The sequence below is a fragment of the Dermacentor silvarum genome, chromosome 1, assembly GCF_013339745.2.
Source record: "Dermacentor silvarum isolate Dsil-2018 chromosome 1, BIME_Dsil_1.4, whole genome shotgun sequence".
NCBI classification, from domain to species: Eukaryota; Metazoa; Arthropoda; class Arachnida; order Ixodida; family Ixodidae; genus Dermacentor; species Dermacentor silvarum.
The window spans coordinates 380776533-380789210 of NC_051154.1; the positions used below are offsets into that span (position 1 = coordinate 380776533).

At 44.6% G+C, this 12678-nt stretch overlaps 1 long non-coding RNA gene across 1 annotated transcript; it reads right to left on the minus strand.

The window, feature by feature from the left end:
- Window positions 1-1291: 1291 nt before the first annotated feature.
- On the minus strand, window positions 1292-7882 carry LOC125942783 (uncharacterized). Its single transcript, XR_007465354.1, has 5 exons — window positions 7142-7882; window positions 6569-6617; window positions 3687-3755; window positions 1760-1866; window positions 1292-1382 (listed from the first exon to the last, which is right to left on the minus strand). It is a non-coding gene; the product is annotated as an uncharacterized LOC125942783 (long non-coding RNA).
- Between the last annotated feature and the right edge of the window lie 4796 nt (window positions 7883-12678).

Below are 12678 nucleotides of genomic sequence, written 5' to 3' on the forward strand. Positions count from 1 at the left end.
ACATTCAGGTGGCACTTTTATTTTCCTACTATAAACCTATGAAAATTGGGTGCTCATTATATTCGGGGGCGCGTCAATAGAATCGTCGAAATACGGAATTTATTTCACTTTTATAGTAATAACTTGAGTGCATTATTAAGGTTCCTTGTGTTGACAGCTTGTGAATTTTTTTACTTTGATGTGTTAAAGCACTTGTGGAACTTGTACTAAACTTATATTGTCATCGTTGCCATAGCTCAGTTCTCGTTGACAAGTATGCACAGTATATATTTATTGCACAGTGTAAGTCTAAGCATTCATTAGATACATGGGTCTGTGGTGTTTATATTATGCATGATGACATGCCGCACCTTCATTTATCACTTTTTATTTTGTTCTATGGCATGTATTTATTTTTTTGCCCTGCCTCATTATCATTTACTGCCGGGGGTCAGCATTTTTCAAACTCTCACTTTGAAGCTTTTTCCTCACCCTCGTTCCTCCATTGTTAAATGAAAAATAAAACTGACTGATTGACTGATCTAATTACATTCTAAAAATGATCTAATTACTTTTTAAAAATTCTTGAAGGTTGCGAAATCAGAGAAAACTGATGCATTAAGTTTACAACTCTGTAACTCGGCAATAAAACGTTACGTGCATCGCATTTCTGCGCAACTTTTTAGATATCTAGAGCAGACAAAACTGATGTAGTATCACACACCAATGCATAATTTACCACTGATATGCGAGTAGGACTTTCACAAAATCGTCATTATTGCTGCATTAATTTCACCTAAGCTTGCAAACTCACGCATGATATTTGTCCAATCCTGATTGCTCTGACAGATGCAATTTACAGAACTGCAATATCTGTTTTTAATTACCGAGTTATGCGTTTGTAAACTTGGTGCTTTAGTGTTTTTCGAAAGTTCAGCGCTTGAGTGGTTTAGCATACAATTTAGTCCATCTTTACTGATAAATATTTAACTAGGCCTGAGCAGATGCCGTCAAAATTCATGATATCATGGCAAGATGGTGCAGAAACTTTAAGGCAGCATCACAACCCGTCTTCCACTTTTACATCTTCTCCGGCCCATACCTGGCCTCTTCTCACAATAAGGGTGGCATTGTCTTTTCGTCGTTAAATTGAGGGTAATTCACAAAAGCTAATTTGCTAGCACAGCTTCATTTGTAAATACAGCTGAAATAACTTTTCTCTTCAGTGTCCCTTGAACTCCGTCATAATGGAAAGCAGTAGACACTCACCCGACGAACCGAGTGAGAGTATCCAGCTAACAAGACTGCTGGCCCGAAAGTCCGGATCAGGGTCCCGGCAGAGGGACTCTGCCAGCGGCAACAGCTCCTTCTCCACTCTTTTGAACACAACCAGAAAAATTAGGCTGCAAGCAAACATTTCATTCTTCTACAAAAGCACAGATGAAGAACTACAAGATAGTCTTGACATAACAATGTCGCATTTGGAACATAACTTTGTTGCGTCCAATAACCATTACAAAAAAAAAAAAACTCGGAGCCAACCAATCTGCAGCCAGCACCAATGAACAGAACCACGAACATGAACAGAGCTGAGATACAAAAAAAGGCGCATATGGAGAACGCTTGTCTCAATATAAGTGCATCGCTACCTTTCACCTGCAGGTGTGCCAAGATTACCATTGCTAGCATACAACTACTCAATTATAACCAATTTAGCCAAACTGAAATTTCTATTCAGTTGGTATTTAAATGCAAAGTGAGAGATAGATGGAGCACTTACACAATTTGCTCCAGCAGTGTAGCCACTGCACCCAACAGACGGCAAGATACGAGGCGGGACAGGGGTAAGTGGAACACCTGGCCCTTCTGCACCATCACTGGCAATACCTGGATGTTTTTAGTCGTAGACATACAGTTTCGTGAAATATAAATACAATAGACTTCACTTAAAGGGAATTCGAAGAGAAAGAAGTTTTGTTTATCCAAAGTTTCAATTAAGCGAACGGCACAAAAATTGCCAAGATTCGTTTCAATTGAAAAGCATCAGAATGTTTTGATATGACTATGGTGAAAAAATGTGACTTGAATGCAGTCTCGCTGTAGCTTCTTTGCACAAGGTTGTGTTCAAGTGCGATAAAATTCCCGATAATTATGTGCACTCCACGCATTAAAAATGGCACTGCAGACTTTCCAACTGTATGTTTTACCATCAGGTCCGAACAGTAACACGCATTGTAACAGTAATATTTATGCCTTCATCAATAGAACCATAGTGTTTGCCACAAATTTCACCCATTATATTTTCAACTGCATCTCCAAAGCAAGTAACAAGGGCATCATCTGAGGTGAACCTGGCAGGGTGAGCAAAGCAGTAAGTGCAGCCCGACTGTGAGATCCTACCTACTCCTTAGTGATCTCTTCCTGCTCAAGGATCATTATAATGAAGTCCTCATGATGGAAACACCATTGCAATTTTGACATCTTTAATTTGCATAAGCTTTCCTTCGACTGCCTGATTTATAGCATCCCGATTTTACATGTTTGGCGGACTTCTGCTATTCCATAGGCCAATGATGTAAGTAGTAGTTCTGGTTAAAGTTTCATTTACCTGAAGTTCACAAAAACATGGGTTCCATTTAGCTGAAGTTTGCCAAAATTAAGTCCATAGGTGGCCAACCAAAGTTGATACCACTGTACCGCTTATCAGGCATTTCTATTTAAGTAAGTTTCGTTTATCCTAGAATCCACTGTTTTGTCATTCATATAAGAGTAGCTCGCAGCTGCAAAGGAAGCTCTTATGGATTTCCAGATGTGTTTCTCTACATAGGTTTTTTTAGAATCCATAAGAGTTGCCGAGGGACCCCCAAGAAATTCTGTTTCTTTTTCAATGTCCGTAAAACGAAAAGTTTGCTGATAATTCCATGACCTTTCTAGGATTTCCAGGGCACTAGACACCCTGACGCTATATGTTGATATCCAGACAAAATACATAGATTTAAAGAAGTCTGCTAGTTAAGTTGAATTCGCTCTCTCCAAGATTGCCTCACTGAAAAAGCAGCAAACCATTTCTTGAAATATGAGACACCACGAGCTGTTCACGTGATTTCATGCCCCTATCTTCGGTTAGTATGTTAAGTCTCGTCAAGAAAATCTACTTTCACATATACTCAGCGCATTGCTTCATATAAAAAGGGCAAGTGTCTTCTTATATTTCTGACTGAAAGGTCACATTCTGATTATTCTTTATTGCTTATCCCTCAACCCATCTGCCCAAATGTCTCTTGGCAGATAGCAGAGGGTAACACCACTGAATGAAGACTTGCTGTAATGTGGTGGCTGTAACACAAGTGTTCAGAAGTTCATCTTCATTACAAAGACGGTGCAAAAGGGACGGCAACACAGATAAACGAAGTGCATAGGACAAGTTCTGGACTAACGCCTACGCACTTCTTTTGCAGCTGCTTTCATCACGAACTTGAACCAACTCACCCCATTGCACACCTTATTGCAGAGGTTCTTCGTGCTGATAGGCAGCTGTGCAAAACGGACGTGATGAGAATGGAACGAACGTTTCCTTATGATTGTGTTTGCACACCTGCCTTTCAATACCCCCATGACTCCTCACTAACTTGTTCCACTTTCAGTTGTCCTAAGTTCACAGGTTGTCTCCTCTGAAACTGAATCACAGTCAGGAATGCACAACTCACCTGCTGCGATATTGTGGCCCTTGGTAGAAGCTCTAGAACATCCAGTGTCGGCGCAGGCAGTCACCACCACTGATCAAAATAAAAGTAAATAAAGTGTGAACAGAAAAAATACTTGCCCTGCTTGAATTTCTGACAACCAGCAAAAGAATCAATAAGAAAAGTCATGCACAGAAGAGCTTTAAAAAGGACTCGCACGATGAAAAGTCCGTTAAAAAGCAAGTTTTCGACAACATCATCTGTTGCATGTAAACGTGAAACAGATGCAAAGCAGGAAGAAGTCAGAAGCCTCATGTTGTGCATCAAGAGCATACCTGCTAATCTGGGAACCTTATAATTCAATCATTGAAATGATATTTAAAAAGAGGGGGAAAGAGGGGATAGCACACAAGTTTTGTTAAAGATGATTGAACTTTGAACGCATGACAAAAGCAGCCACAAACTTGGCATAGCAAATAGTGATAAGCAACACACTGCCGTTAGATTATATTAGATTTCTAGTGACAGCTTCAGGAACTTGTCCGTGTAAACTTGCTTAATGTAAGCACCCCTTTTGCATTCATCATCAGAAGACTTCGGATGGAAGGTTCGCTGACCAACGAGTGAAACCTTTTTGTAAAAAACAATCATGCATTCAACTTGATGCAACATTGCTAATACGAGCACAAATTCATAAACTTCACAAATGATTCAAGAAAGCTGGCAGGTATTCATGAGACTTTCTGGAGAATTAGGCTGGCAATCAGCTCATGTGACATGCTCAGTCTGCATTTTCTGAAGGCCTATTCCGCCCCTATGTTGAAACCTGCTCCCCTTCTACGAAGGCTATCAAGGTACAACACAAGGTCCCTTTAAAGGTCCAACAACAAAAGAAACCATTAACTCCATTAAGAGCAAGCTTTAGCGTAGGGGTAATTTAATCATTTAATTATGGGGTTTTACATGCTAAAACCACGACATGATTATGAGGCACGCTGTAGTGGGGGACTCCAGAAATTTGGACCCCATTAAGAGGAAGCTTTAGCTCGGGGGTACCTATTTTAATACATGGCAAAGGAGGAATCGTTTTTCTCTATAACCTCTGCACCAAATTTCATGAGTTTTATCTCAGAAATGCATTTATGCATTTTACATGTATTTGCATTGGCAGCATCGAAGTTGGGCCCGAGCTCAAGCTTCTTCTTAAGGTCAAGACATAAAAATATCCGAACGAAAAATGTATTTGTTGTCGCAATTTGCAAAATACATTGAGAATAAGGATAGTCAACGAACAAACAAAAATTTAACGGAATCTTTATCAGCAGAAGGTTTGTTTCTTGCGGGCCAACTCCAGGCAGCACATCAAAATCAGCTTTACTCCAAGACAGGGGCATAGCCATAAATTCTTTTTTTTGGGGGGGGGGTGGAAGTGCTCCTGGTCATGCTCCCCCCCTCCACCTGGCTATGCCACTGCCCCAAGGCACCTATGGTTTCACATGGAGCTTGCAAGGACAGTTCTTGTCAGATTTGAAACAGAGGTGCACACTGCATTTCCTCTACATACTTGTCTGTACTGAAGCTGAGCATGTTGCATCAATTTTTCATGTCTGACCAGGCTTTCAACAGGACAAAGTTCTTTTTCATCCTCTGCTTTCATTGGTCTAGTCCAACAAACAACAAAGACATTTAGCCAATAACCTGTGTACTCAAAACCGGAACTTAAAAAAAAAAATTTTTTGTTTTTGCCTGTAGGCAGCACTCATCCATAAAGGATTAACCAGATGGAGAAACTTGTTAAGCAGAAGGCCTTGCCCTTCCCTTAAATCTAGGATCGTCAGCTAAACAGAATAAGTTAACATGCTACGTGTGTACCAGGGTCTCTGCTCTCTATGCTGTATAGGATGCTCTGTAGAAGTGACTGTGCGAAGGACTGGGAAACCAACGTGCCACCATCGAAGAGTCGAACCAGTGACTTGCCTTCCTGCCCGTCAATTTTGTAAGTGCTCACAACGGGCTAGTCACACGGTCAGTTCGCTGGTACCAGCTATGCAGGTAGTGATATTCTTTAGTGGACTGAAGAGCACAGGAAGCGCATAAGTTTTACGGAAGGGGTTGAGGAGAGGGAAATAAACAGGGCCTCAGTTACAGGATTAGAGTCTGAGCACGAGACCGCTCTCTCTGGCTAACCCCAGGAGAAAGTCAAGCTCGGACTACTAGTGTTGAGCCATGGCTGGAATCAAGTTCTCATAGTCCTTGAGTGTAGCTGTGTCTAATAAGCTGTTCCTATCTGAATAACTCCTTCAGACACCAATGACTGTATTTACTCATGTAAGGCCCAGACTTTTTTCTCAATAGGCAAAAGAAAAAGTTCTTGCATTGGAATTCTTGTGAGAATTGTATGTGGAAGTGTTCCACTTAACATATAGACATCTTTCACTACATATACCTGCATTACAACTCAGCAGCAAACATAGCCAGTCATTTCGTCATCATTATGCACAAACAAATTGCATCTTGTCACTGTCACTCTCATGGCCCCAGTTCACTGCTTATGCACTGTATACAGTGAACACACAATACGTGTTTCCATTTAGACACCTCTCACCTCCAAAAGCGTAGACTGTGAACTCATTTATGCATATATATGTATAAACGAAGGCTTTTCCTGACCCACATAATAAACGGACAGTGTACTTTTCGTAGCACCATTTGTAACTTCTCTATTCTCTTCTGCCTCAAATTATGTAACAAGCCTGCCTATAATAAACAGAGTACTCTTCATGTTGCCATTTCTGACTTATTTATTCTCTTCTGCCCTCCAGCCCCCTTACTGCTCATTGTCTTTTCTTCAACTGCCTGAGCAAGCTTCAAGGCAACACGCAGTTGTCCGTGCAATGCACTCTTACCTGTGGTGGTGGCTGCAAGGTTGGCTGCGCTCCATGCTCATCAGGGGATCTGTCAAATGAATAAATTACAATCCTGTGCTACAGGTTCAAGTGATCAAAAGCACACACAGTGCTTTTCTGTCACACTTTCACAGAATTCTCAATATATTGCATAAACGCTCACATACGAAAACTAAATGAAGGGGCAATTTCTTGGTCACGAAAGCCAATGCAAAACATTTTTAAACACTGACGCTGACGGGAAACAAAGCTAGAGAACATGCCAGGTTTAATCGTGAAGCTTCACGTAACGGCTTTTTTGCACACACTCATTGCGGTGCACATTTAAAAACTCGCTCAACTGCTAGTGCGTAAAAAACAATTTGCGCACGCATAACTGTCGCACATTTAATTAACAGCGCGTCGGACCCGTGAAGGAGCTTCGATACCCGAGTTGCAGCGCATGCGTTCAATGCTCATTACGAACGATCGACACACGAGTATCTACAAAGTTTGCCGCATTGGTATAGCACTGGACCGCAATCCACGGGCCTTCGCTATTTATACAGATCGAAACTTGGGAGGTTGACATACCTGCAACCGTCCTCAGCCGGCATCAAAGGCGACGACGGGCAAGACATCCCGCGAGGCTCCGAGACGTTCGTTGGCACCATGGCACAAATTACCGCTCTTCATAGAGCAGTTCGGGCGACGAGCTCATCAACAACACAACAGATGATCACCCGCTTTAGCTGCGCTAGTTGTCAAGAGCGTCCTGAAGCGACGTCCTGCAAGGCTGGGACGTGCGGCCACAGCGCAGTCAGCCCGCTACACGAAGGAGTAGGCATTTCCCCGTGTTCGGAGCCTCATCGTTAGCACCACACAATATGCACTGGGACGGAGAATCGCAAACGTTCTTTCATTTGTTTTGTTTCCTGTAGTACTAGGTGACGCGGAAGGAACTCCCAAGGACGAACCGTCAAAGTCGTGATTCGTCGGTGCCCCCCGCTCGCAACTACAAAACCAAAACATCTGCGAGGGCAACACGTGCAAAAACAAGACGACGATGATGATAAGACATCACTGCCAATCAAGCACGGTATTATGCGGTCGGGTTCCTTTACCTGTATACGATGAAGAACAAAGGAGGCAGTAGATGGGTTTGACCACGACAGTTGGTAGCACCGAGTTTTAGCACATCGCGGTTGCGCAGGTACTGGAAATGTTTTCAATGAATGAGCTATTTAACACTGTTCAGGTACGTACGTACGTACAGCCAGTTTACCCATGCCCCTACCAAGTGCAACCGGTGCAACCACAGAACGCAACGTCCAGACAAAAGCGAAACTGCCGCGTCCTGTTTGACACTCTACTTCCGACTGCGGATACCTGTCCTAGTGGCTACAACGAGAACTACTTCGCGCTAATAATTTTATAGTATTAAAGTATTTAAGGTATTAAAAAAGTAGCTGTAAGAAACCTAATAACAAATTTTGTTCAGAATAAGTGTGATTATCGGCGTTATATTTCTGGCGCGAACGGACGAACCTCCGAGCAGACGACCCATTCTAGCAGCTTCCCGTCGGTGCTCCTGTTCCGTGCGTTGTTTTATATCTGCTAAACAATGTCCGAAAAGGAATCTTTGCGCCAACTCCGCTGCTACTTCACTGACCAAGAGTGGGCAGAGATGCCGGATTTGACGAGGGAGCGATACGCGAACATGAAAAGGGACTACGATGCTATGAATGCGTTGGGTAAGCGAACTCGAAGGAGCTTCTTCCCATGAAATGCCATATTTGGAACTCTAGCCTTGGCCACTTGCTTCTTTTTTTTACTCATAACATTGAACTTTTCAGACCTCAAACCGGCCATGCCGGAATTTATGAAGTCCAAGCAGGTGGCACCAAATCGAGTGGCCAAGAGCAGCGCTCGTGAGTATTTTATCTCGTATGTACTTCGAAAATGTGAATGTGCACCGCTAACTCTCGCGCAGCTGTTTCAAGCTTGCCACCGATGCGTTCCTAGCATGTCGCCCCAAAAATGCCTGCGGCCTCTTAGGACATTCGTCTACACTGATTAGGGCAAACTGCTGCGGGCATTTTATAAATGTATCTATTCGATCATTTTGTTTTATGAGGAACCTGTAAAGGCTTCGTATAGATTATTGTCCGCCAATCACGTCCGTGGCAACCATTCTTCTCTCGAGTAAATATATTTTATATTTCTACCCCAGTGACATCCACTGGATATCCTTAGCACATCCACTGTACAGTTAACGTAATTTTGTTTTGTTTACACTGCGGCTACACCTGTCATGAAACATATCTCCAAGTGCCCGCGCGCAAATACAAATATAAATATGAAGAACTTGCAGTAAACGTGGCGCCAATAGACCTCTCCTGGGGTACGTCACACCGCACCGGCGACGTCACATCATGACGTCACCGGCGCACGTGCGGTGACTCTGGTTGGCAAAAAACAGCCGCCGCCGGCTTTCTGCGTGGTGCAGTCGCCCTTTAGTTGGTGTAGGTGGGCGCCACGTGGGCGCGTGTTTGTATTTTTTAGATGCAAAGCAGCTTATGGTCGGGGCTATGTCACTCCTTCCTTCCATCCATCCGCCGTGCGGTGCTCACACCCGCACTGCGCATGCGCATCCTCCTCCCCCTCCTTTCCTTGTCTCATCTCATCTCTTCTCCGACGCTCCTCTCCTCTCCGGATTGCTCAATGAATGGCAACACCTGCAGCTCCGCGCGCGATAATGCGAAGCAGCTTAGGTTAGAGGCGCGACGGTAGGCCCTGCACACTCCGCTGGGGGGCGCCACTGTAGCTCGTGGTGTAATGACGCGCGCTCCGCTCCTCTCATTCTCCTCCCGCAACGCCGCGATGAGTGCCACGGACAGCGCCAGCGTCAACGCCAGTGTCAGCGCCGTGGACGGCGCCGCGGAGAAGAGGGCTCGAGCCGCTGCCACGAAACGGCAGCGGCGACAGGCCGATCCCGAACTCCGGGCTTGCGAAGCCGGTAGCTACGTACCTCAACCTAACGGAAACGACGAACTGAAATCTAATGGGAACTTGAGTCGACCCCATGGCTGCATCGCATACTACTCAGGGTTCCCCTACGGGAAGATGGTGTAATTTTTTATTTATTTTTTATTTTTACGTGAACCTCCACAATTCTCTTGCCAGCCAGATTAGCATCAATGTGTGTATGAGATCATCGGCGTGTGGTAAACTGCATGATGAAAATGTGGCGACGCTGGCCTTTTTTACTTGCGAACATGAACCACTTGGTGGTGGTCTGCGATGGACTGTGCAATGAAAAATATCGGCTTTTCCATGGATGTGTGCCACATTTGTGGAAAAGTGTGCGGCGAGAACAGCGACGATATCGGCTCATCTTAGCGTAGGGAAACGGACCACATTGTGTGTGTGTGTGCGGGCACGTGTTGTACTACGCAATAAGCAATACATCTCGCTTGCGAGACTGTGGACGCGTGTTGCGTGTAATAAAACCAGTCGTAGTGATCAGGCTCCAGTAGAACTTAAGGAACCGTAATTATTGGACAGGTGAGAGTGAATGAGACGCGATGATTAGTGAGCGCATGTATTTCGGGGCCATTCGCGCTGTGTGCAGAAAAAAAATTATCAAGTGAAAGGCATGGCTACGAATGAACTTCTACGATGTTTTGACCGCTGCCGAAGCTGTGTGTATACATTTAACCACGGGGAATGCCCTAAGGGCAAACCACTGAAATTAACGACCCTGATTTAACGCAGATCTCACGGGTCTTAAGTGAAATTGAACTTCTTTTTTTTGTTATTGGTGCATTCACCTTCATGGTACGGACTTTATGCCGTGATGATGCACATAAACATGCAAAACTTGGGTCTTGTAAAGTTGACAGCAGCAAAGTGTGCAGCAGACACTGCGAAGTTAGCGCGCAACGGATCATGTACTTATGCCAGATTTTGATTTGTACATTCACATGACCGAGACTAATAATTAAAATTAAATTGTGTTGTTTAATCCCTAAGCTGCACAGCGGCTTATGGGGGAGAGTGTAACGAAAGGCTCCGGATTAATTTTGTCCGCCTAGGGTATCTTACCATACTCCTAAAGCAGGCTAATAAGTTTTTTCTGCATTTCTCCCTCATCTGCATTTAGGTGCTGCTACTTGGTACGGCTCCACTGAGCCGCCGTGTAGTTGTAGACGAACTTCATCTTGCATATCGTTTGGTACAGTGTAAATGGGGCGCAAATCAGTGCATTCACGACAATGCAATGCAAATTTGTGTTCGAAGACCAGTCATTTAGCGAAGTAGCACTTTGCCACCGCGAAAATGTGCACAATCTGTGATAAAATGTTCGTTTTCGAGGAGTAATACATTTTTGTGAATGTTTGATCTATGGAAGAGGCGCACTTTTACGAAATCACCACACGCTGATTTACGGGAACCATGCACTTGGCAACAACGCTACGTTGTTGTACCGGTAAAACGGGGACGATTATACTTCCTAAGCACAGTTCGTAAATGCTGTCACTTCAAAAAATTGCAATATGCCGGGCTTACGACCGCGGCAGTTGATATACAAGCAGCGCTCTTCTGCAGAGAGAACAGGTCGCACGAACGTTTTTTGCCAACCAGCGCCCGCTTCGGAGGCGCGGCATTGGGGAGGGGCCCCCGCACTGACGTCACGCTGTTTGCAAACAGGGAGATGTCTATACTCTGTGTGTGTGTTTTTTTCTCTTCTTTGTCGTATCGTAAAACGATTGTTTGGTTCCAGAATCGCGCAGCGAAAAGCAACAGCCGAAGAAGCCGGCCAACACCGCACAGGTAAGGACACGGTTCTTAAGCGCGTTTTCTTCTGCCTTTTGGGATGAACTGTTAGCACAAGTGCGGAAATTATTTATTAATAAATTCTGGGGTTTTACGTGCCAAAATTAACCGCGATATAATTATGAGGCACGCCGTATAGTGGGGGAACTCCGGCTTAATTTTGGCCACCTGCAGGGGTGGCCAAAATTGGACGGTACGCTTTCTTTCTTTTTTTAAGCGAAGCTTTATAGGCCCACAAGTGGTGGTGGTGGTGTCACGCTGAAAAGTGGCCTGATCCTGACGATAGTGCAGAAAGGGTCCAAGCTCAATGGCACATACCAGGGACAGAGAGAGAGACACACAAAGGGAGAAACAAAGAAAGAGAGAGCGAAAGAGATCAAGAGAGATAGAGACAGAGAAAAAAAAGTAAATCACCACGACGGTCAGATACACAAACGACAAGCTTCGCTTATCCCCATTTTCTCGACAGGGGAAGAGCTGATGTTTTTTTTTGTTTTAACACGAAAGTGTTTTATTCCGGGGTCCACCAAGACTTCACTGACGTATTTCCGTCACGGAAATACGTCATAGAACATAATACAAAGAAAGAAACCAGAAGAAAAAGTTCCACAAACATGCAAAATTTGGAAATCGAACCCACGACCTCTCGGTCGGCGACGATAGATCGCCGAGCGTTTAACCCATTGCGCCACAAACGCATTTGCAGAGAGCTACACAGACGCGCCTTATATATCTAACACTCCTCCGTGTACCCGCGCTCTTGCTCGGGGCGGTGCCGCCGCCTACGAGCAGAAAAGAGAAGTACTGCATTATGACACTAACGCGCACCGACAGTGAACGCTTCGGTGGTCTCAGCAACTACGACGCCTCGATGCCAGCATTCGAAGGGACGCTGGCATCAAGAAGCACTACCAACGCCACCTAGGTGGCGTTGGGTGGCGTTGGTAGTGGCGTTCACCGTACTCAGCACAGCGGAGCGTGGCCTCCGCAATTTTTTTTCCATTTGGCCCCGATCGAACTGCGGCCGGGATTTGATATCCCGCGACCTCGTGCTTAGCAGCGCTACACCGAAGCCACCACGGCGGGTAAAATTTGGAAATTAGCAACCCTGTAAGTCTTGTCCCTTTCCAAACTGATTATATTTCAAATCTTATGACAAGCGAAAGCACTGCAAGCTTGAAGCGACGGACTAATCCAGTTCCTCGAGAAAACCACACAGGTGCTCGCGGAGAATGGCATCCGTATTTCTTGACTTACTATAGACATCGAAGGCTTGATGTTCGCACTTGGGC